Source organism: Pinus tabuliformis, chromosome 3_1 (assembly GCF_031772625.1).
Source record: "Pinus tabuliformis cultivar Carrire ecotype Pingquan chromosome 3_1, CPIR1, whole genome shotgun sequence".
In the NCBI taxonomy this organism is placed as follows: domain Eukaryota; kingdom Viridiplantae; phylum Streptophyta; class Pinopsida; order Pinales; family Pinaceae; genus Pinus; species Pinus tabuliformis.
In genome coordinates this window covers 628,435,999-628,460,422 of record NC_142301.1, presented here as the reverse complement: position 1 = coordinate 628,460,422, position 24,424 = coordinate 628,435,999, and the positions used below count along the sequence as shown (strand labels likewise).

The following is a 24,424-nucleotide window of genomic DNA, read 5'->3' as shown; positions in this document are numbered from 1 at the left end:
AAATTAGTGTTCCAAATTCAAAGTTCTAAAAAAGTGCTCAAAACTTATACAATTGGATATATCTTGGTGATCTGAATCCAACGTAACTCGTTTCACACAAAAGTGAGTATGTTACCGATATTGTGTTTTAATTGATTTGTTAAACAACTAAAAATTTTAAAAATGTGGTTGCAAGGATGCCCAGTCAGTAGCGTACGCTGATTGGGTAATGACCGAACAGGGTACATGTACTTCGTATGGGCCAATGAGATGAGAGCAAGTGTCGGTGATTTATTGGTTCGATTTGGTGGTTTTCTATTGGTCCAAGTTGTGATTGAGTGGACCAATCAGGAATTGCCATGTGGGCCAATCCTTGGCTGTGACGTGGCCTCCTATTAGTCATGTAAAATTATGGTTTGAGGCTGAATTACCTCCGCGAGGTTCGAATGCGAGACCAACCACCTGCCATCGAAGCCCTCCATCAGCCCGCCTATGATGTTACTTAATTAATATGGGCGACAAACCTTATTTAAACTTTGCATAATGCGCCTTGGTGGGAGTGGGTTGGGCTAACCCTAGCCCCTGACCACCCTAGCGCCCATGGGACCGCAAGCGAGGGGCCAAGGGGCTAGGCCAGCCCGCAACCCAAACTGACGAAGCCAATGCGTAAAGAACCAATAGTTGTTGGATGGGGGCCAACCCCAAGTCACAAGGTGGTCATGCGACCAAGAGTGCAGATGAATGGAGAAGGTGGCGAGCCCCAAGGTCACATGATGGACCAAATAACCAGGAGCACAGGTAAGGGGGCCAGCCCTAGGTCCCATAATATCGAGAGCGCACACCGAGCGGAGGGCTTAAGCCGTTGGCCCATAGGCCCTGGAATCTCGGCCCTAAACCTGGTCATATGCGCACCACATGACCAATATTTTCGGCACTGGGGGCTTAATGGGCGGACTAACCGTCCTCCAATTTAGCCCGTCGGGCGGAATTATAGGCCAAAATTGTGCGTCGGTTCTGGGTTTGGAGTGCTCAAGCCAGATTTAGGCTGAATTGGAGGATGATTAGCTAGAGAATTGAGCAAAAACTTGAAATAAACATAACTTACTCAATTTTTGGCCAAATGAGATGCAAAAACACCTAAAATGGGGGTTCTTGACAATGTTGGATCCATTGGAGACAACAATTCTCCTGTTTTAGCTTTGTAAAACCATGTAAACACACTTTTGAGCACTTAATGAAAGAGGCCCTGCATTGGAAGCTGGACCAGGAGATGTAGCCCAAGAGAGGGGTGAATATTTTTATCATGTTTTGTGTTATGTGTTTCAAATATGGTTATTTGTCTCTGTTTGGCTGTAAGATTTGGTTAAAATTCACTTGTTTTATGTGTTTAGTAAATTGATCATCTACCCAAAACACATAATTTTCACTTGCAAATTGTTACAAATCTTCAAGTTTACATATTCAGATCAGATATATTTACTAAGCCATTATCAAAAGATGTATTTGAGTTTCACATAGGAAACTTGGGTGTTGTAAGCGTAGCTCAGACATAGACCAAGAGACATGTTTGAGTTGTCATGAGTCATGTCTTAATTTAGTGGTCGTAATTAAGGGGGAGTGTTAAAATAGCTAATTGCTCTCGCATAAAGAAGTTGGTTAAAATTAGAGAGTCGAGTCAAGTCGAGTTAAGTCTTATTTTGAGTAAAGTTGAACTTAATGTGCTGTTGCATGTCAAGTTATTTTAGGTGAGTCGCTAGTCGAAAAAAGTTTAAATACTTCTCACTGAAGTCATTATAATTATCAAGTTTGTATGATCAATAGAAGAGTCGCATCTCGTATTATTGCGTGCGTGAGTTATTTGTGTTATTCTATGCCTCACATCCACTGCGTTCCCAACACATCGCTGAAATACATTATAATTTTCAAAGGTAAACCATAATCTTACCTACCTGGTAAGGCACATCAGCAACAACAAACAACTCATAACAAGACTTGTTTAGAGGCTTTCGGAAAAAACGTAATGTGTTCAAGTAAGAACCGTCAATTTCTTTGGTGGCGTCCACTATGCTTTCCCTCTGACCCACGTCTATGTAATTGGCATCCCAACCGATGAGATGCCATTTTGGCCTATGAAATTCGTTTGACCTCCACAATTGATACTAAGATATCCTGCTACATAAGTTCACAAAATAATTAAATAAAAGAAATGCCCAATAACAAAAACAAAGAGAAAGGCGAACTGAAAAAGCAGACAATTGTGAGAACGCATCCATATCCATTCTTCTTTCACCTGGTTGAGCAATAACACTAGCAATTGTCCCAAAAGGTACAAAGAGAGGCTGATAGGATTATTAAATTGGAATTGTTAAATTTTTTTAGAAGAGTTAATTGGTTTGTGGAAAACCTTGTTTTCTTGGACTGGATCATTGTGCAATTACTTTTTAGGAACACATTGAATGTCTTATTTCATTTTAGAGTAAGTTAATTACCCAAAATCAAGAGGTTAAGTTAATTACCCAAAATCAAGAAACCTCTATAGATGGCCAAGCATATATGAAGAATACATCTCATTCATATGCAATACCAAATCCATCTTTTCTTTTCTCTGAGTAAAATTTCAAAAGCATGAACACATGCCATTTCAAATGCACAATAAGCCCAACTTCTGAAATTTCAATGCTTGGATGCATCCCATTCAAAAAATATATCAAAAAAGAGAAGACAAAAACATAGAACATTTAACAACTCCTACTTTCAAATGCTCATGTTGCTTTGATGAAGAACTTTACACACCTGCACATGCATGTTTCTCATGATATCATTTGCAGTAGTGCTTCTGCTTCAAATCTCTTTAACCTCCACATGCTTGTTTCTCATGATATCATTTGCACTACTGCTTCTGCTTCAAATATATCTTTAACAAGATAAAGTGTTATTTCCCTAGTTCAAGCATTTCACATTAGAAAATGTTTGTCCATTATTAATATTCACATTGAAGATGTTTGTTTATGATTATTAATACAAAAAATGCGGGTCCACACAAAGAACCTAAGACTATTACAGCATTTCACATTAGAAGATGTTTGTCGATGCTTAATAGTACAGAGCATGCAGATCCATACCAAGAACCTAAGACTATTACATCCTTCATTGAAAAGGGTAGATCTTTTTAAAATCAACAAAATTTGGTAACAATTTCCCCAGGTAAGGCGGAAATGATCCAAATTTGTAATTAGCTTTTGTCTGCTTAACTTTTTGTTCTTTTAGTCTAATGCTTTGTGCTTCTTTGATAAGCATCGTGTTACTGATACAAAATTAGAAAGCAAATGATGTTCAGGTGCATTACAAAAATTAAAAGAGCCTTAGAATTTCGCAAGGTTTCCTTTCTGTCAGAGCCTTTACCCTTCACCAAACAAATATTTATGGGAATTGGGGAGGGAGTAGCCTTCTAATGCCTTTAAAAAATTATCTTCAGCTGTCTCTTGATGATAGAAACTGTGGGTATTGCAACAAAGATGACTGATCTGCCACTATTGTTGAGCAGTGACAGCTATAACTGGGGCATAAAGAATTCTGATGTCATCCAGCTCAGTCTTGTTATTGCATTGTGGACACTACTAGAAACTGTGGGTATTGCAACAAAGACGACTGATCTGCCACTATTGTTGAGCAGTGACAGCTATAACTGGGGCATAAAGAATTCTGATGTCATCCAACTCAGCTTTGTTATTGCATTGCGGACACTACACATTTACAGAAATAGAAAATTACAATTCCCAAGATTTGGTTGCAACAGAAACATAGAAACATAATCTTTTTGAAAAAGTTCATAGCCTTACCAGCTCACTTAACATCAAGACCATGGAAATCAACAATTGCGAGGTTGAATAATCTTACCTTGCCAATGTTATTCACATGTCGCTGAAGCCACTTTCTAATACAAGACATGCCAAACATGTGTCCACAAGCAAGAGAGCTGCATTTTCAGTTTTCAATTGTCAGTCTTTGGACATTTGAAAGCTCTTATAAAATGAATAAAACATTTTGATGCAAGGAAAAAAGATAATTTATATGATTTCTGATAACAAGACATAAACATCAAACTAACAAAAGACTACTAGTCTTGACGGAAGCTGGTCGCTTCACTCTTGAAGAAACAACTGAGGAAAGAGAGAATACAGTTTTCTTCTCGTTTCAGTTCAGTGATAGTTGTCAAAGTAGATTGAACTTGAGCCGTTTCTTTCTCAGCTTCCATCTTGACAAATATTTTTCTCTCTCTCTTTCTTCTCAAAGCTTCCTAACTTTTCTTGCAGAACTTAGACAGTTCCTTGCAAAGAACAAATAATGTTTTCTCTCTGTTTTATTGCTAAGTTTTTCTCCAGTTTCACCTGTTTCAAAGCCCTACCCCTTTCTACAAATGTTTTTGATAGGTCAGCGTTTTTCTCTTCTACCTTTTTCTTTTCTTCAGTTACTTTCTTTAAGGCATCTACCGCTTTTTGTAGACAGTCCTCCCTTTCTTGCAGCGTCTTTTCCAATTTTTCCTTCTCACAGGCCACGTTATGCAAATCAACGTTCCCCCGATTTAGTTACCTCGCATATTTCATATTGTCATCACTCAGCTTAATAAGTTCCCTCGTATAATTAATGTTTCTATAAGTCTGTATATGATCATTGAAACCCAAGAATACGCTTGACGAGAGTCCGTGATACATTTCAAAAATACCGAAGTTAGCAGCAGGTGGAACTGACTGCGAGAATGAGATGTTTGTTCTTGTAATGGGAAAATGTTGGGCAGTATTACTAATCCCAAGGCATTGAGTATTAAATTAATGCAACTGAGAATTAGAAGTTTCAGTTACACTGCTCGGAAACATATTCCAGTTGTTTAAAATTCCATGACTCTGTGGTGGAATAACCTTGCCCTCTTCGAATTGAGACCGTTGCCAACTGAGTTCCGTTTCCAGGCGAAACAGGAAAATTATTTACAAATTCAGGAATACGTGGCACCGATTCCAAACATTCCAAATAAGGCAAGAGATAGGTCTCTAGTTGCCCATGAGAAGCCTGCACATGATATTGGTAGGGAATGGGGCAAATGACATTTCCATCTTGATTTCTAACCCTGGCCACATTTGAAGTATCAATTAAAAGCGTATTTGCACTACCATGTCTCCCAGATCTTCCCACACTCTAGTCAAATTCTTATAACATCCATGAACTGCATTGCCCTGTCGGTTGATTCTCGTTATGATACAGTCCTCAATGGAATAAGAAAGAATCCTACCAGAACTACTACCTCCTAAAATGTTCTGCAGCACAAAATCATGGACCTCTCTAGGTTTCCTGACCACAGAACCACCTTGAATGCAGAAAAACAAGCCCACAGAAATCTGCAAGCGTGAGGGTGCACAAACACAATATAGGGGTCCACAACCAAATTACCATGGGCAAAAGTACCCTTACTTTTGTGAACAAAATGTGCCAGGAGATACTCTATACTGATTACCAGCAACTTGTCATATTTCCTCACTCTTATTTCTTTCACCATCTTTCTCTGCTCCGACTCTGCCCGTCCAGAGAATCCCCTTGATAGGCCCTTTGGAATGCCTTGCATCTGCTAAAAATTCTTGGGGATGATGAAGCAGCCAGTGTTGACATGGGAAGGCAACATAAAATCGGATCATCCTTTGTAATTGCAAATTGGAATTATTTATCTGCTCTTTTGAAGGTGGACACTGCAGTAAAATTGGATCATCCTTTGTGATTGCAAATTGGAATTATTTATCTGCTCTTTTGAAGGTGGACACTGCAGTGAATAAGATACTTTTGTTTGGAAAAATAATCAAACAGCCATTTGGAAGATGGAACTTTGCAATGCCTGCACATCATTTGTACCAATTGAATATCTTTGTTTATGATCTGTAATTTTTTATGAATCATTGGAAACAAGAGTAACGGTTTGACACAAGCTATGCCAGAGGTATTATGATTAATACAAATATAAACTAAAATGGTTCAACATAAAAGTAGGGTATAGTTCTCGAGTAAGTTTATTCTAAAAACTATGTATACATATTCCTTTCACAGACAAGAATTCAACATCACATTGTGATGCATTTCCAATCTCCTAAAAATTTTTGGGGCCCAACTCTAGACTATACCTAACTACCCAATACTAAATAGTGGTTGGTTTTCTCTGAGAATGGTCAATTAACTTGCACGAGATGATTGGGAGCACGAAGAAGTATTTACAGATGATGATCATGCAAAGCAAAAGAAATTCTCTTTAATTTTGATCTGTCATGGCCGTAAGCTAGATACATTTGAAGAAACATCTTTGTTAAGCCATGGACAATTAGTATGTAGCTTTGCTTTTCAACTGAAAATACTTAGGCATACATATGCACACATTATAGATATCATAACCTACAACTATCATTAGACAATCTAATTTTCAGACTTGGAACCAGTTATCTTTATCAAAGATGAATGGGGTATTATCAAAAATAATATTCAACAAAATGCATTTTACCAGTTTACTGACCTGCAAATCATGTGACAGCATCCAGATGTTTTTTCAACAATTTGTCCACATTTTCCATTCAATTCATCTAATTCCATGGACATTGTCAATTAAAGCTTTTTTGTGATAGCAGGTGCTGGATTAAAGGCTTTTTGATCAGGTGTACTAGTTTATGTTGATGGGTTTATCAAGAATGCCATCCAAAATGTGACAAAGCTTTCTTCAGGTTCATATTAGGTTTTGCTTGGAAAAATATATAGATAAATACCTCAGGCTACCAAAACAGTGCCAGAACAAGAAAAATATAACTAATCACATAGTCTAGATATCATTATGTTATTAGAGAACGTATCAGGGGAGATGATTGTTGGACCTACCAAGACTCTCTTCATGGACGAGATCTCGGCAGGACTTGACAGCTCGACCACGTATCAGATAGTTAAATGCCTACAGCAGTTTACCCATCATGCAACAATTCTCATGTCTTTGTTGCAGCCAGCGCCAGAAACATTTGATTTCTTTGATGACATAATACTCTTATCAGAGGGGCAGATTGTCTACCATGGACCTAGGGAGAATGTGCTGGAATTTTTTGAAAGCTGTGGTTTCAAATGTCCTGAAAGAAAAGGCAGGCACCGCAGACTTCCTACAAGAGGTATTCAGGTTATAAAATTTCAAAATATTTATTTCTTTCATCAAATCGGTGCTTTCTAATTCTAATCGTACATTAGACTTACATTACCTCGCCAATATCCCATGGTTACAGGTTACATCTAAGAAGGATCAAGAGCAATACTAGGAAGCTAGATCAAAATCATGCTCAATGAACCTATAGAGAGGAACCTAGACTAAGAATCTCACACTGTTATCTAAGAGAACAAAAAGGAAATTTCTTCCATATTTCCCCTTTTGGCACATAAGGGAAGATTCATGGGAGAATTCATGCGTATTTTGTATATGCCTTTCCTACCTTTTGGATAAGTCTTTCATCATTTTGAACGAGATCCAACCCAATTATAAGGGCTGATCAAATTACATTGGTGTCTATAACTAATTTCTTTCAGGTAATACTAATTGATAAGGTTTCATTAGCAAGTGCTACTAATGAATGAATGTAGAACCCTTTCATATATTTAGTTCTTAAGGAATGTAAATATCTCACTCATGGTATTCTCAATTGATTAAAAATATTAATGGCCATTCATTGTAGCAGCAGAATTGACATTTCAAGGGAGGTTTTTTTCACCCTGAAGGCCTATTTGGATGTCAACAAAATATCAAGAGGCAAAGATTTAATAGTGGTAAACTTTGCAGAACAAAAAAATAATCCATCAAATGTAACCTTTTTAATTTAATTGTTGTTTTTCTTTCTGCAAGAAAAAACATCATTGCAGGCTTTTATTTTGAAGGGAAAAATATCAACCAAGTATTTGACAATGACAATCCAAATGTGTTACTCGAAGTGCTGACCACCTTATATTTTGGACAAGAATACCGCGGGGGTTTAGAGATAAAACCAACTTACCTGTTTAATAAAACGAACACTCCACAAAGAATAAATGTTCCCGCCACAAGAAACCATGCACCAAGTACCAAACTGAGAAACAAAGCAGAAACAGATAATCAACAGGGCAATGTTTAATGGTTTAATTTATCAAACCATATCTTCATGCATTTTTTATCCTCGTGGAAAAAACAAGTTTTTCTACATATAGAACTTACAAGTAAACCAGAGTCTTGAGTCCAAGAATAGAAAATACTGCCAACCAACAATCACAGGGATCAGATTAGTTCAAAAAATTAAGTAAAAAATAATAATAAGGAAAACAGATTTAAAGTTCAATAAGCGCAAATGCTCAGACATAAAATTGAAGTCCCAATCTTATGGTGCATTTGGGTATTAGAAACAGGTAGTAAATCATACAAAGTCCAAGAAATGCCAGAACCAGCATTGCTGCAGCCACCACAATTAAGGTAAATCGCCTGGCTCAGGAAAATCACAGCTTATTAGCTTAATGCAAGTAATAAAACAAAGACAAAACTGGATTAATTAATCCAGCAGCACAACTTCTCAGATGAGTAACTCTGACATGCAAGTTAAAGATGTTGTTCCAGAGATGCTTACACATTCTCCAGTACATCCCTTATTGTCCGAGAATTGTCTTTGGTTCTGGACTCCAGATCATTTGCTGCCCTATTCAACTTTCTATTCAAATCATCAATGTTTTGTTGGTCACTTACAGGAAGGAACACTTGGTCTACGCCCGTAGTTTTTGCAAGGTCAAGATACCCTGACACATTTCTTAGGCTTTGGACTGTGAACTCGGACTGATCAACAACATAATCCAAGGTATGAGATATATTGCGATGAAACTTATCCTGTCCAACATAAAGCAAGATGCTCCCGGCTCTGCACACATCAAGATGAACATATCAAGATGAATAACCCTCAAAGAGACATGGAAAGCTTTAAGGCATAAGAAAGATTATGTTAAGGTCAAAGAAATGGAAGACAAGAAAAATATATTATCCAGATGCTCCATTTACAACAAGTACAACAAAAGAATCAGAGCACTGGCATTCATCATAGGTCAGGATAACTACACAATGAAAAAGGAACAATTAGAAAAGAATTTCCTTAATAACTTATAAAAATCAAGTCTTTGGGTCTTGAGATCCAATGTAGAGCAACATGGGCTATCAATGGCCTGAGGCTACTTTGATGGAGCTCAGATAGGTTGACATCCAAAGATAACACAGGACTCAATCATGGCATTTTAACGCAGGTAACTCCAAGTTTGAGAAATGATGAGCCCAATAAGTGCCAACCATCATTGCAGAGGATGGCAATCTGGATTAACAGAAGGAACCTTCACATTATTGCCAGGAATTAGCAGAAGGCGTGTTTAAACTTTAATCATGCTGCTTGTGACAGAAGCTATCGAAGGACAAAAGCATATTTTGATGGAGCTCGAATATGTTGATATGAAAGATAGATGCAGGGTCAATCGTGGCATTTTAAAGCAGGTAACACCAAGTTTGAGAAATGGTGAGCCCAAATAAGCGTGAGCCATCATCACAAAGGATGGAAATCTAGACTAAGAGAAGTGACATTGGTTTTATTACCAAGAATTGGCAGAATCTGTGTTTAATCATGCTGTTTGATACAATGAAATAAGCTGCAATCACCCCATCAGGCATCAGAGCACTGGCATTCAACATATGCTAAGTCCCGTATGCTAAGAACAGAGGTCACAGAGCAGCGTTGGTGTTCAATAGGAATCTTGTCCCAAAAATAGAGATCTTCAAGGCCTGTTTTGCAAAAGAATGGCTTCTTGTCAAGCGGAATTCCTTTGTTTATATCTTTAAAACTGTACAGGTGAGATGCTTCAGACTATAATTTTGTCTGATTTGAGATAACTGATGCGTTATTTCAAAATGTTAATCTTAGATAAGAATCATCAGCACAAGGTTAAAGGATATCTTACTGGAACCATTTCTCTTTGCAGATTATGATTGTTGCCTTCATTGGAGCCACTGTATTCTTGAGGACTGAAATGCACCATAAAACCTCAAGTGATGCTAATCTGTACCTTGGAGCGCTCTTTTTCAGCCTACCCATTTTCGAGAGCACTAACCTGCAATTTAAACAGAACAGAGGAATTCTGAGAACCTGGGAACCTGGGAAACAGAGAGCTGTACCTGCATTAAAATTCACATCGAGTCCTGTGTTGGTTATTTGTGGTCTCATTGCCACTGTCAGTTGAAGGAGCCGCTACAAAGTTTGTAAATGCTGCGAGATTGTCGTAATGGAAGCCTCCAACAGTTGGAGGAGGCGGTGAATCTAACGGTTTGGTCTATCTGGATTGGAGGTCAAAGGCGGTGTAGAGATGTGAGCTCGGAGTCAGAGAAAGCAGGAAGTTCTCGGCGCGAATAAACAGAAATCACCACAGATGCTACCAAACGGACGGAAACCCGGAAATTCTGGACACTGAGAATAAACAGAAACCCTGCAGAATATGGATGCCAGGGGTCAACCTGAAATTGAAAAAGACCACCAAAGTCTGTTTCATAGGAAGGCCTATCGGCCTAATTAACAACCAATAAATGCAAACTAATGGCTATCCAGCCGGCCCATTTGCCATAATGAATTGGGTCCATCACTATAGGAAAATTTAAAAGGATACCATAGCAGATTGGAAACAAAGGATCGAAAGGGACAACCACTAATTCATAGAGGATAAAAGTGTAGCTGGATGTGTTTCAGAGAGATGGCCTCTAATTCCAAGAAACCGGAAGAGTAGGTGCATGTGTTGAATTTAGGTGGCTGAGTATGTTCGAATTGGTTGAGCATGCTAAGGAGTTGGATTATTTATTCGTAAGCAACGAATGCGAATAAGTCCATGCCAATGGAATTATTGAAAGAAGGAAGATTAAAATATCTAATTCTTGAGGTCTGTAATATTGAACTCTAGTTCGAAATAGAATGTTTCTACTTGCGATAAACAATCCCGTAATAAAGAAAGGAAAATTAGAGAAAGTCTTCGTGTTTAAATGATGTTGCCAGGAAGGAAAAGATGATGACAACTAAGGAGGGATAACCAAATAAAAGAGTGAGCCATTTTCAGAGAAATAAATATTTAAACAGCTACAAGTTTTCCAGATTTAGATATCTAAAACTTTGCTGAAATTTGAAAACCACAATACACGTCGCCTTAATGTAAACGATTTGACTTTTTTTTTTTTTGCCATTCTCGAACTTCTTCTCCAAAACTGATGGAGCTGTGTCATCTACTACATTCCTGTGGGTACACTCAAACCAATTTATATTATTATTTTTTCTTGACAGACCGGTTCATCGCATTTTAGAAATGGATCAGTGCTTCTGAACCTATTTGAGAGAAATTGTGCTACAATTTTATATCGTTCCATGATGTCAACAGTTTGGCATGACTGATAAGAGATGAAACTTCCAAAAAAATATGAACTAAACTCCACTGTTCTACCTACATCAATCAACGCCATTTTTTTGTAGCTTCTTTGAGCTCTACCGCTGACGCACACTATCTTTTGTGAATTGCATTTTATAAACCAGCTCATTAACGATTTTTTTTTAGAAAAGGAGTCAAATTAATAGAAATGGCTTAAATTATATTTAATTGTGTAATATTAATTAATAATATTTATAATTATATCAATTTTGAATAATTATTATTTAAAAATAATAATTTATTTTTAGTAAAGAATGTAGTGTAATATTTAAAGGGGTTGGACTTAATGGTAGAAAGTGAGGAATTACCATTGTCCAAGGTTTAACTCACATGATGGCTTTTTTGGAGCCCCTAAGTTGCCCAACCATGTGCAAGTACATTTGTTTACCCCCACTCCCAATACACTATGTTAAAAGAACATACCACATACCCAACATTCTCTCACTTTTTCTTTTCTTCACATATTGGGGACCATAGTCTATTTTTATCAATGATCTAGTGTAATAATGCCCATTGTTTCTTTTCACCTAAAAACTTTTCAATTATCATAGACTTTATTAATGAATATGGAACATTCTTCAAGGTGTCCACCTTCATTAGCATAATCTTGTCTTCAACCATGACCCTCACAATGTGATATTGAACATAATATTATTTTTCTTAGAATGGTATGTTGAGTTTTTTACAGGAAGATTACACTATGATTGTCACAATCTATCCTGGCAATTTGTTGCACCAATCCAACACCTAAACATAATCTCTGTAATCATATTGCTTCCTTGCTTACATGAATAACTACCATGTGTTCAACTTTTGCATTTGAGAGTGACACTATAAATTGTCTCTTTTTCATCCAATTAATTGCTTATTTAAATGGGTTAAGCACATCCACACTTATAGATCTTTTATGATCTAGATCTCAAGCCCAATCTACATTAACAAAACCATGTATGCCCAAAACTCTATCCAATCCCCATTCTTCCTTGGTTGCACAATCCATAACCAATAGTTCCACACAAATACCTAAAAATGATCTATGTTGCTACGTAATGCTTCTTCTATGGGTTTTCCATATAGCTACTAAAAACTCCCGGTGCATGTGCATTGTCTAATCTAGTACAAACTATTATGCACATAATTGAATCTCCAATAGCTCTAGCATATAGAACATGAGGCATGTCCTCTTCCTCTTCATGTTTCTTGGGACACTAATTTGTAAATAAATTTACATGTAAAGAAATAGGGACTTTTGTCTATTTACATTTTGACATATTAAACCTCTGCAATATTGCCTTGACATATTTCCTCTTAATGAGCCAAAGTTTCTTTCTCTCTTGATCTCTTTTAATTTCTTACCCAAATGAAAATCCAATCCCATTTTGGATGATTTCCTTGTCATTTCTAATCAACAACATATCATCCACATACAGGACAAAATAAATAAGATGTTGACAGTCTAATTTTAAATATACACAACAATCTACACAACAATCCACTTTGCTCCTTGTCAAGCCAAGTATCAATTTTTTGATACCACATCCTTAGTGATTTCTTTAACCCATATACAAACTTTTTTAATGTACAAACCAACAATTTCTTTCCCTTCACTGCAAAGCCTACTCGCTACTTATGTAAATTTCTTCTTCTAAATTCCCATATAGGAGTGGTATCTTCATGTCGCTTTGTTCTACTTCAAAATAAAAAGCAACAACAAATAAAGGAAATTTAATAGAGGTTAACTTGAGAACAACATAAAAAATCTCACCAAAGTCAATTCCCTCTAACTAGGAATAACATTTTGCTACTAATAATATTTTATATACCTCCATTTTTCCTTTTTCTTTCAACTTCTTCTTAAACATCTATTTTTTACAAGTCAACTTTCTTCCAGCCAAATACTCCACTATATTCTAAGTCTCATTCGTATACAAGCATGTCATTTCTTCAATGATGGCCTTTTTAGAGTTTGTCATTCTCTAAATGCATTGTTTGTCTTATAGTTCTAGGATCATTATCAATAATATACAAAGGAAAATTGGAATGAAAATTAAATCAAGTATATATGTCTGGTTTCCTTCTTTAATGAACATATCTCCTCAATATCAGAGTATGATGCTCTTTTTTTATATGTGTTCTTCTGTAGAATTCAATTTATCATCTCTCAATTCAAACTCTATTTTTTCTAGCTCTTTCTCCCTTGGTATAACTTCTTGTTTGATAACATCTTTGATTTCTCTAAATATCATTTATCAATTGTACACAATCTTCTTAATTTATGGGTTTCATAGCTTATAACCTTTTAGACAATATTTAATCAAATAAAAGTCATCTTTAATATCCACCTTTTTAGAGTTGAAATTTGGTCAATGATTGAGGATGGATCTCTGCGGGCCGACGATGAACCCTAGCCAAGTTGTGGCCACCTCCCCTGCTCCGGATGCTACCCGGCCCAGGCTCCGCCCTGCAGCAAACAACAAAGTGAAACCATTACAGAGATCACGGCTCTTGAAGTTGCACTCGTCAGCTGCCGTCGTCTCAACGCCCACGGACTCTGTCTTGCTTTGGTCCTCTGCCGCTGGCGAGGAAGATCTTGCTCTGCCCAAGCTCATTCGGGGGCTTCCTTCTCCATCAACGGCAGCGCGGGCTATTACAGCCATTCTTCAAGCTAAGAAGCCCAGACCTCAGGACGGCGGCAGAAAGCACAGGCCGAGTTCCCCAAGCCTTCACGGAAGATGTGCTCTGGCCATCCGGATCTCGGTCTGTCAAATAACTGAGGGTTTCTGCCATGAACCAGTGCAGTGGACCTCACTCGCCTGGTCTCCATTTGGTTCTGGGGCGAACATCCACTTTCAGAAAGGCATACGCAGTCTCAGATCTGATAGCGATGGGCCAGATCAAACCACCCAGCAGGCACAGCAAGCCATGCTCTGGCCAGATCCAGAGATCTGTAATCATTTTGACATGGGGTCCAAGCCTATATCTGACCCCTTTCAGATTTTTATTTCTCAGCCTTCAGGCAGAACCAGCATGCAATGGGTGAGTCCTTCAGATCTGGTGCAGGAGCTCAAGCTGCAGCTTGAATGCAGATTGGGGATTCCATCCAGCCTTCTGCGACTTCTCTCTCAAGGTAAACAACTTGAAGACCATCTTCCTCTTTCTGCTTACAGCATTTCCAGGAACAGCGTGGTGGTGGCGAACCTTCGTTTAAGAGGAGGTGCAGGGGGGCAAACTTCCTCCTCCAAGCCTTTCTCATACAAGGATGCAGTACACTCTGAGAACCCCAAACCACCAGAAGCCCCTAAATCTAAGGTCTTCCTGGTGGACAAGATCGAAGAGGTTCCCTTTGTTGAATTCATGCATGAAGAACTGGCTTCGCAGCAACAAGAATTCGCTGAAAGAGCCATCATCTGCAGATTTAATGGTTTGTGGCCGCGTTCTCAGGATCTCTACGCATGGATACATGCAAACTGGACACATAATTGTAAGGTATTTTTCTGTTCGAAAGGCTATTTCATTGTTTTATTCAAAGATAGTGAGCACTATGAAAATGCCTTAGAAGAGGGCCCTTGGTTCATGGGAAATGCAGGGTTATTCTTGACCCCTTGGTTCCCAGACTTCGATCCAGACACTGCAACCATCACCAAGACTCCGGTATGGATTCGGCTTCCAAACTTTCCTGCCCACTTATGGAATACTCGTGTCTTCAGAGTTATAGGAGACACCTTGGGCAGCTTCCTCAGTGGAGACTTATGGCGAGAATCTAAAGGACTCTACTCATATGCAAGATTATGTGCGGAGTTAGACCTGAGCAAAGGTCTTCCAGAACAAATCAACCTTAAGATAAACGACCTTGTCTGGACCCAGACTCTGGACTACGAGAATACAGCTTTTCGGTGCCGCCATTGCCATCAATCTGGGCATCTGCAGAACACTTGTCCATCTCGACCGGCAAAAAAGAGCAAAGCCAATGCTTCCAAGCCCAAGCCCAAGCGCTGGACTCCCTGCTCTCCTCCTCCAGTGGTGGATCCTGGTTCCTCCACCTCAGAAGATGAAGGCAGCGATGAAGAATTGGAACAGGTCCCATCGCCCGTGGCCCCCGCTACCGATGGTGTGGCGCCTTCCTCTGACTCGGCCATTGCTCAGAAACGTGTCCATCTGTCTTCCTCCTCAGATTCAGAAAAGGAGAGTTTCCCCAAGAAAGGAACGCCGGTGGGAGATCCCAATCTTCAAGTTGTAATCGCTCATCCACCTCAAAATGGTTGGGTTGCAGTCAAGAATCGAAAAGGGAAAAAACCTCGTGTTGGAACCACTACCCTTGCAGGGTAGTTCTCTTTGTTTCTCTCAGTTTCATATGTCTTGTTGTAGCTCCTTGTTTGCATAGCTCCTTCTCCGGAACCGAGGTTGACAGGTTTGTCATTTCCGGTTGCCGGTTCTTGCTTCTTTGAGATGTACCCTCTTGTACAATATTTTCACTTAATAGATTTAGTCTTAACTAGAAAAAAAAAAATATCCACCTTTTTAAATTTATTATCCATCTTACTCCTTAGTGCTATTTTACTTTGGAACATGTACATAGTTATCAAAACCAAATACCCTAATATGTTTAAGAAATATTTTCTTTATTATCCATCTTACTCCTAAGTCCTATTTTACTTTGGAACATGTACATAGTTATCAAAACCAAATACCCTAATATGTTTAAGAAATATCTTCTTACCAATCCATACATTGTGTATAGTCTTTTCATCCAACACTTGTGAATGTGATCGATTTACTAGGTCGCATGCAATATCCACTGCTTCTACCAAGAATTTGTATCCTGAATTGAAACCATTGAGCATGATCCTTTCTTTTTCCATTAGCATCATGTTCATACTTTAGGTAACTCCATTTGTTGATATGTATAACAAGTAGTTTTTTGTCTTTCTATAACATACTTCTTATAGAACTCCTCGAATTCATTTCCATAGATTTTTGCACCATTATATGTCCTCAACATTATAATTTTATTCTCTATCTTATTTTCGACAAGAGCCTTAAATTCCTTAAATTTGTCAAAGACTTCATGTTTCCCCTTGAGGAAATAATTCCATTTACTCCTCAAGAAGTCACATGTAAATGAGACATAGTACACATATTTTCCTAGTGATGGAATTGACGTGGTCCAAACATATCATTGTGCATCAACTATAGTTTTCATTCTTCTCTCATGTCACTAGAGGATAATATTACCCATTTCTACTTCTTATATAAATAATGGTCACAAAAATCAAAATATAGAGAGTAATTAGACATACCTTCAACTATACTTTTAACATACAGTACTCAAAATCCCTTTTCTCCACTATGTCTCAATCTTTGATGCCATGACATAATATTTTCACTAGAGACTATAGGATATTTTATCTAGAGACTATGGGGTTTTTATCTTCTACATCTCTACTCTCAAGAACTGTGGAACTATTGCACCCATCACTAATAGTGATTCATAGTAGCTTATATAGAGTTCCAAACCAAAATCCTATCAGCAACAACATCACTTTCTAAACCATATTGCATGTTTCATTTTTAAACACTAATTTTACCCCTGTATCTCTCATCTTGCTTACATAAATAATTTTTTTTGGACAAACATTAGCTGTGCAAGAGACCTTAGAGTGTTCTAATCCATCCGTCCATGAGATTGAACTTGACTTTTCTTCATCCTATCATTATAGTTGTTGAGTCATCTCCTAGAAAAATATCACCACCATCATATGTTTTATACTCACAAATCTACTCCCTATGAAGAGTCATGAAAAAGTGCACCTTATTTGACCAACCATATCTCAAGATCGACATGTGTGCTTGATGAAGCCAAGTACACATCCCCTTCTTTGTTTGAGGATGTTTTTACTTATGTGGAAGGAGATTTATCAAATCCCTTCTCTTTCTCAACACTTTTGGTTCTATAATGTTCCTTGTAATTCCCTTATTTTCCATATCTCCAACGTACCTTTAAAAAATTTCATATAGATTTATATCTTTATGAAATTCCCCAAAGATTTAGATCTTCCCCCAAATTCAGACCTCTTATTTGAGGAATTATTTTTATTTCTTTCCCATTTGCGTCCTCTTATAGATAATGCATCTGCGCTCTAGATTTTCATGTTTTTTTGTCTTATGTCCTCCCATAACAATGATGAGGCTATTTCATCAAAGCTTAAAGTAGTTGTATTACTACTTATGGCAATAACCAAAATATCTCATGGGCCTTCTAAAGAGCATGAAAAATTGATATCTTCATCTTAAATCTTAATATTAATACAATTGAACTCACTTACCACAATATTGAAGGCGTACACATATTTTATCACCACGTCTCCATGCTTCATCCTCAAGTTATATAACTTCTTCCATAAGAACAATTTTTTCAACGGGAACTTAGAATAATACAAGCCCCTAATTTGTTCTATAATGTCTTTGTTGAATTTTCTCTTAAAACATTCAGTAATATTGAATCTTAGAGAAGCAATTGTATTATTCTCTATGTCTTTCAGTCCAACTTGGTCTAGTCTTCTATCGACATCTCATTTGATGTTGTGACTAGATCCACAAGTACACTAATTTTTGACCACCAAAAGATACTTCCACTTTTTGCTTCCATAGCTCAATTATTTTTCCATTGAATTTCTTGATCTCTATCTTTCAACTACTTATCATTTCCTTTCACCACGAGAATCAATTCCATGGATCTACCACTATAAAAGTGTTTACTATAAACCCAAGCTAAAAGTCTTAGACACAAAGGCATCCCCTTGAAGCAAAATTGCTCTACCACCAAATGTTTGTTCCAAACCTATATAGTTAATTGCTACAAACAAATTCTTAATATAAAAAAAACATGCGCGTACACACACAAACACACACACACATATTTAACACAAAGATTTTACCTTTGGAAACTCAAGCTAAAAAAAATGAGAAAGAAAATTTAGAGGTCGCACCTCCTACATTTCCTCACATTACATTTCTTTACAATGTTACAATACAATATGAACCCCCAATCCATTAATGTTGGATTAAAATACCACCATAATTCCTCAACAAGAACTACATTACAATAGACCACAAAATTTTGTGCCATGAAAATGCCTAAAAGAAAAAACCGCGTTAAGAAAAATTACATAATAGAAACTCATCAATAAAAATATATCAATTGATTTTGCTTGTTAGGTTTGCATAGGACCTTTCTGAATACCACTGCTTTTACAACCCTACTTGTGGCCTTTTCTCCCACTAAACCATGTACAAAGAATGTAACACCTACCCAACCTAAATAAAATGTTAAAAAAAAAAACAAAATAAAAATGATTTAAACTCTTATTATCATGTATCAATAACCTTAAAGAAACATTTTCAGTTACTATTACCACCTCTCTGTTAAAATCATACTCCAGAAAATTGATATAAGTATTAAATTAAAAATACAAAAATTCAATCACATAACATAACATAACATAGGACTAAACTTTTTAAAACATGCATAATACCTTGACGGATACAAAATTAAAATAAAAATAGTTCCGTTGCATATTAAACATGGTTTTGATGAGATGTAGTGTCTTCTAGAACTTGCAACTTGTAAACGGCCGCTGGGCCTACTCGAACATGCAAGCATGTTACTTTTGATATGAATACAAATTTTGAGTGAGCAATATTTTATTATTTATTTTTTATTTTATCACTCAAGGGGTTTTTTTGGACGGAATTATAAGCCACATATTCATGGTCTTATATACATTATATTTCATATTTATAATTTTTTCTAAAACACAATGAAACCACATCCATGAAAAATTTGTTATCAAGTTATTGTAATTAAAGGGACACTTTCTTAACTCTTTATAATTTAATGGATTAATTAATTTCTTAAATTTTATAATTTTAATAAATTAAAACATTATAAATATTTCAAAATTAATTTAATTCTAATATATTTAAGAAAAATCAAATTCATTTTTTTAATATTATTATAATAGTAACAAAATATTTATCTAAAATAATTAAAATTAAATTTTAATTAATCCACAAAACTTTCAATAAAATAAAAAGTAACCCAAATTAATCTCTATATAGAATTCCAGATTGAAAGTCTAAAATAATATTAATAAAAACTAAACCAACAATTTTGAAGCACTAAACATTCTTATTTGTAGGAAAAAAGTATATCGAAGGTGTTTCTTTTGAAGGGTTGGAGTGAACCATAGTCAATCCCCGCACTCCATTTTTGTCCTCCTCCATCTTGTCAAAATTCAATACGTGGAGACTCTTTTTGAGGAAAGGCTACTGTCACGTCTTCATAGAACAAGATTAGGATGCCCTATGGAATTGTAGAGCGAGTCCTATTTCTAATACTATAGAATATTTATTATGCCCTGACATGTATTGGAGATAGTCCCTTATAACACGCATCGGATGATTATAGGAAAAAAAAAACAACGAGTTATAAAGGACTATCTCCAGCGCATATCAGACATAATAAATATTCTATAGTATTGGAAATAGACATCGCTGTAGAGCGTTAGCTCTCCAGCCACATCATCAACTCCTTCATAGCCGAGTCCCTTAGTTACCGAAACCCACTGAACTTCTCTTTCGGGCGTTTCTACAAGGCTTGTCACCAATTCAAGTTTCGAAAATCCAAAGAAATCATCAGCTTCATCGGCCTCAAAATTTTCTTCTTCTTCTTTAAAATCTCCACTTTTCTGCTCATTTTTATTTATTTAACCATAACATATATGTGTTTTGCAAGTACAGTGTTTTTATGCGTGTTTTTTTAAAGGATATATGGAAAAAATCAAATAAAAGTAATAGTATGTAGCTCAGGAATTAATATTGTTAGTATTACATGAAAATTTTGGAAAATGGCGGAAAATTCTGTGGACTCTGTGGACTATGATGTATAAGGCCTTGGCCTTCAAACCAGCTCAAAGCAACTTTTTTATGAAATGCATATTAAAAAAAATTTATGGTTAAAAATAGTATTAATTATATATTTCTTAATAAATAAATTTTAATTTATATAGTTAAATTATTAACATGAAAAATTTAGACATAAATCTTATTATTATAAAATTTTATGAAAGATAACATTAGTTAAATTATATAATTAATAATAATAAAGCTATATATTTGAGTATAAATTATTTAAATAATACATTTAAGTTATATATTATTTAATCATTATGTAATTAATAATTGTAAATGACATTGTAGGGCTTGCTTCTTAGTTTTGGCGGAACACAGTGACAAAACTAAACACCATGTTTGTTTAGGGAAGTTATAGAGATTGAAAAGAGGTCTATCATGTTGAATAGGGAAGATGGGTGGAAAATTAGCAGTTGTTGGATCCCATCTCTTTTTCCCTAAATTTGTGCCCTTCCCCTTTTACTTTCGGTCTTATTTTAGGTTGATTCTCTTATTTTAGGTTGATTCTTGAGTGTTTTTCTTTTTCTTTTTCTTTTTTTTCTTTATTTCCTTTTTTCATTGTTATCTTGATCTCTCGTCTTATTTTCGCCTCCTCTTCCTATTTTTTTAATGATATTATTTTTTCTTCACAGTAATAATAGTAATAAGATTAAGTGAAATAATAATATTATCTTTTTTATTTTTCTTTTATTTTCTTTGGAATTAATATTATTATATCCAAGTATTAAGAATAAGTCAAAGTAATAATATTAAATCATATTAATATTATTGATATTATATTAAAATATTAAGAACATATTGTTGGAAACATTTTTTTTAAGAATAGTTTTAGGAATTTATTTTTATTTATGTTTTAGATTTATTATTATTATTATTTCAAAATATTAGGTCAAAGTTGAAGTAATAATTTAAAATTAAAATAATAATTTTAAAATTATTTCAAAATAATAATAACATATTCTTATTTTAACTAGATTTTATATTTTATTTTTATATTAGTTATTTATGTTTATTTTGATTATTTTATTGTTTCCTTCCACATTTATTTTTCAAGTCATTTTGCATCTCTATAATATATATAATAGTTTTCTTGGATGGGTACTTTCATCAAAGTCATGATGATGAACTATACTTAGTGGTTCGAAATGCGTCGACAACAAAAATTAATATGTGACTTACCAAAAGTATTTTCTCATAACATTATGAATCACAGAAGTTTGCATTCTCAAATTATTTTTTTTAATAAAAGTATTGTTAATTTATATAATTATTGATAATAATAATTAGGTATTAAAGTTAATCATAATCAACATGGGTAACATGGTGAACTATGGGCATAATGGTAAGTAAGTAGTCACAAACAATATTCAACCATGCTTAATTGTGGAAAACTTGGTTGGTTGACTATAGTTGATTGAGGTAGTTAACCACAACCAACCATAGTCAACATGGGCATCATGTTCAACACGCACATGGTCAGTCATAGGGATCATGCCCAACATGCTCATAGGCTTCATGATCAACATGACCATAGGCATTCATAGTCACCTATTAGGTTGACCTATGTTTACTAGGTTGACCATTGTTCACTAGATTTACTAGGTTGACCTAGGTCTATTGGATTTATTAGATTTAGTAAGTTGAGCCAGATTTATGAGATTTACTAGATTGACATAGATTTTATAAATAAATAATATTGAATGATAAATATTAATACATTTATCTACATATTAATAATATATTAATCTACAGATTATGATATTAACTAGTACATTTGTGTGTGTAAGTTATATATATATATATATATATATATATATATATATAACAATTGACTTGGTCAACCAAAGTTAGTGTGTAGATTATGCTCATCCATGATTAACAAGAGGAATTATGTTCAACATGCCTATAGTTAACTATAGACATCATGCCCAACATACTCATAGTCAACCTTAGTCAACCATATTCAACTATAATCAACCATAGTCAACCTTAGTTAACCATGGTCAAGGTTTAAAAATATTTAACAACAACAACAATAATAATAGTACTTTTATAACATTTTTCAATGGTGCAACCATATTCAACCACAGTTAGTCTAGCTTATCTTTGGTCAATCATGGTCACCATGACCATCCGTGATCACCATGGCCACCCATGGTTAACATGCTTAACCATAGTGAATATGGTCAACCATAATTGACCATAAACAACAATGTTAAAAAAATGACATTGCAATATCACAAATAAATATCAACATCACAATTTTTCAAACAAAAATATGTTAATGTTTATGTAGTTATATGTTGTTGAAAAATCATGAAATATATAACATTAAGGAAATAAAACATTTTAAATCTAGAACAAGAGAAAAAGGAAAAGGTTAGATGCATAACCATGCATTTTTTTATGAAACAAGATCTTAAAATGTGGAAAAACCAATAATCATGGATATTAATAATACATTAATCTACACATTAACACATTAACAAGATATTAATAATACATAAATTTACACATTAAGACATTGATAACATATTAAGCATATATAAATCTATACAATAACACATGTCACTTATGGTTCACTATGTTTGACTATGGTTAACATGGTCAACCATAGTCAACATTGGTACCACGGAAAACTATGGTGTACCATAGACATTAACTGTAATATTGTTTCCAATGTGACAAACAAAAAACAAAGTCGTAAAGTGCCAAAAAAATAAACAACATCACAATGTGATAAACCAGAAATAATATTGTAATTTGAAAAACAATAAATGACATGGCAAGCTGACAAACCATAGTCCCCATGGACATTAACTTCAATATTGTTCCCAACATGACACAGAACAAACAATGTTGCAATATGATGAGCAAAAAACAATGTCATGATTTGACAATCAACAAACCACATCATAGTATGTTGACATTGTAATGTGAAAAACAACAAACAACATTTCAAGCTTAAGTAAAAAAAGGAAAAATAATGTCTCAATGGTTTACTAGATATATTAGGGTAACCTAGGTTTATTGCATTGACTTGAGTTTACTGGTAAACCTAGTTTTAATAGGTTGACTTGAGTTTACTAGGTAAACCTAGTTTTAATAGATTGACTTGAGTTTACTAGGTAAATCTAGTTTTAATAAGTTCACCTAGATGGTTTATTATATTTACTAGCTAGTTTACTAGGTTGATCCAAGTTTACTAGATTTACTAGGTCAACTATTTTGACTTAGATGATCTAGGTTTACTAGGTTGATCTATGTTTACTAGGTCAATCAAAATCATCAATGATCAACCACAATCAATTAGATTTACTAAATTGATCTAAGTTTACTAAGCTTACCAAATTAGACTTAGGTTTACTAAGTTGACCTAAATTGATATAAATTTAATAAATCTATCTAAATTTTCTAAATTTAATAGTTTTTTAAGTTTATTAAACTTTATTACGTAAGATAATTTGTTAGAGAAAATATCATGTCAAAATAGTAATGATTTTAGTTGATAGTAATGATTTTGCTTGAGAGAGAAAACATCGTATTATTTTCTATACGTTTGAGATAGTGATGATCTTAAAAACTCATCTAGAAATAGTGACATTATTCGATGATTGCAATGATGTTACATGCCAAAAAACCGTCATAGTATTCTCTGTACATTTGAGATAGTGATGATATTGCAAGAAAGTCAGGTATGAATGAAATTGCAGTTCATATTCTTCCTGAAAGAAAGCTATACAATAGATGAAGAATAGCTTTAGAGAGTGACGCAGGACTAAAATTTTGAAAAAAACAATAATCAAATAAGTAATAAAATACTTTAATTTAGAGTAACTGACAGACTTAAAGCCATCCTCTTAGAGTAAATCAGAATTAAAATAATCACAAGTTTAGGAGTTTGAATATCGAAACATTCATTGAATTTAAAACAGTACATTTATGAATTTCAACATAAATA

The 24,424-nt window shown here is 35.0% G+C and overlaps 1 long non-coding RNA gene across 1 annotated transcript; it reads right to left on the bottom strand.

Annotated features, from left to right (window-relative positions):
• Positions 1 to 3,384: 3,384 nt before the first annotated feature.
• On the bottom strand, positions 3,385 to 10,339 carry LOC149188616 (uncharacterized). The gene is made up of 8 exons (XR_016256299.1): positions 9,991 to 10,339; positions 9,629 to 9,814; positions 8,628 to 8,912; positions 8,427 to 8,485; positions 8,225 to 8,261; positions 8,028 to 8,099; positions 3,877 to 3,955; positions 3,385 to 3,722 (listed from the first exon to the last, which is right to left on the bottom strand). It is a non-coding gene; the product is annotated as an uncharacterized LOC149188616 (long non-coding RNA).
• Positions 10,340 to 24,424: the final 14,085 nt, after the last annotated feature.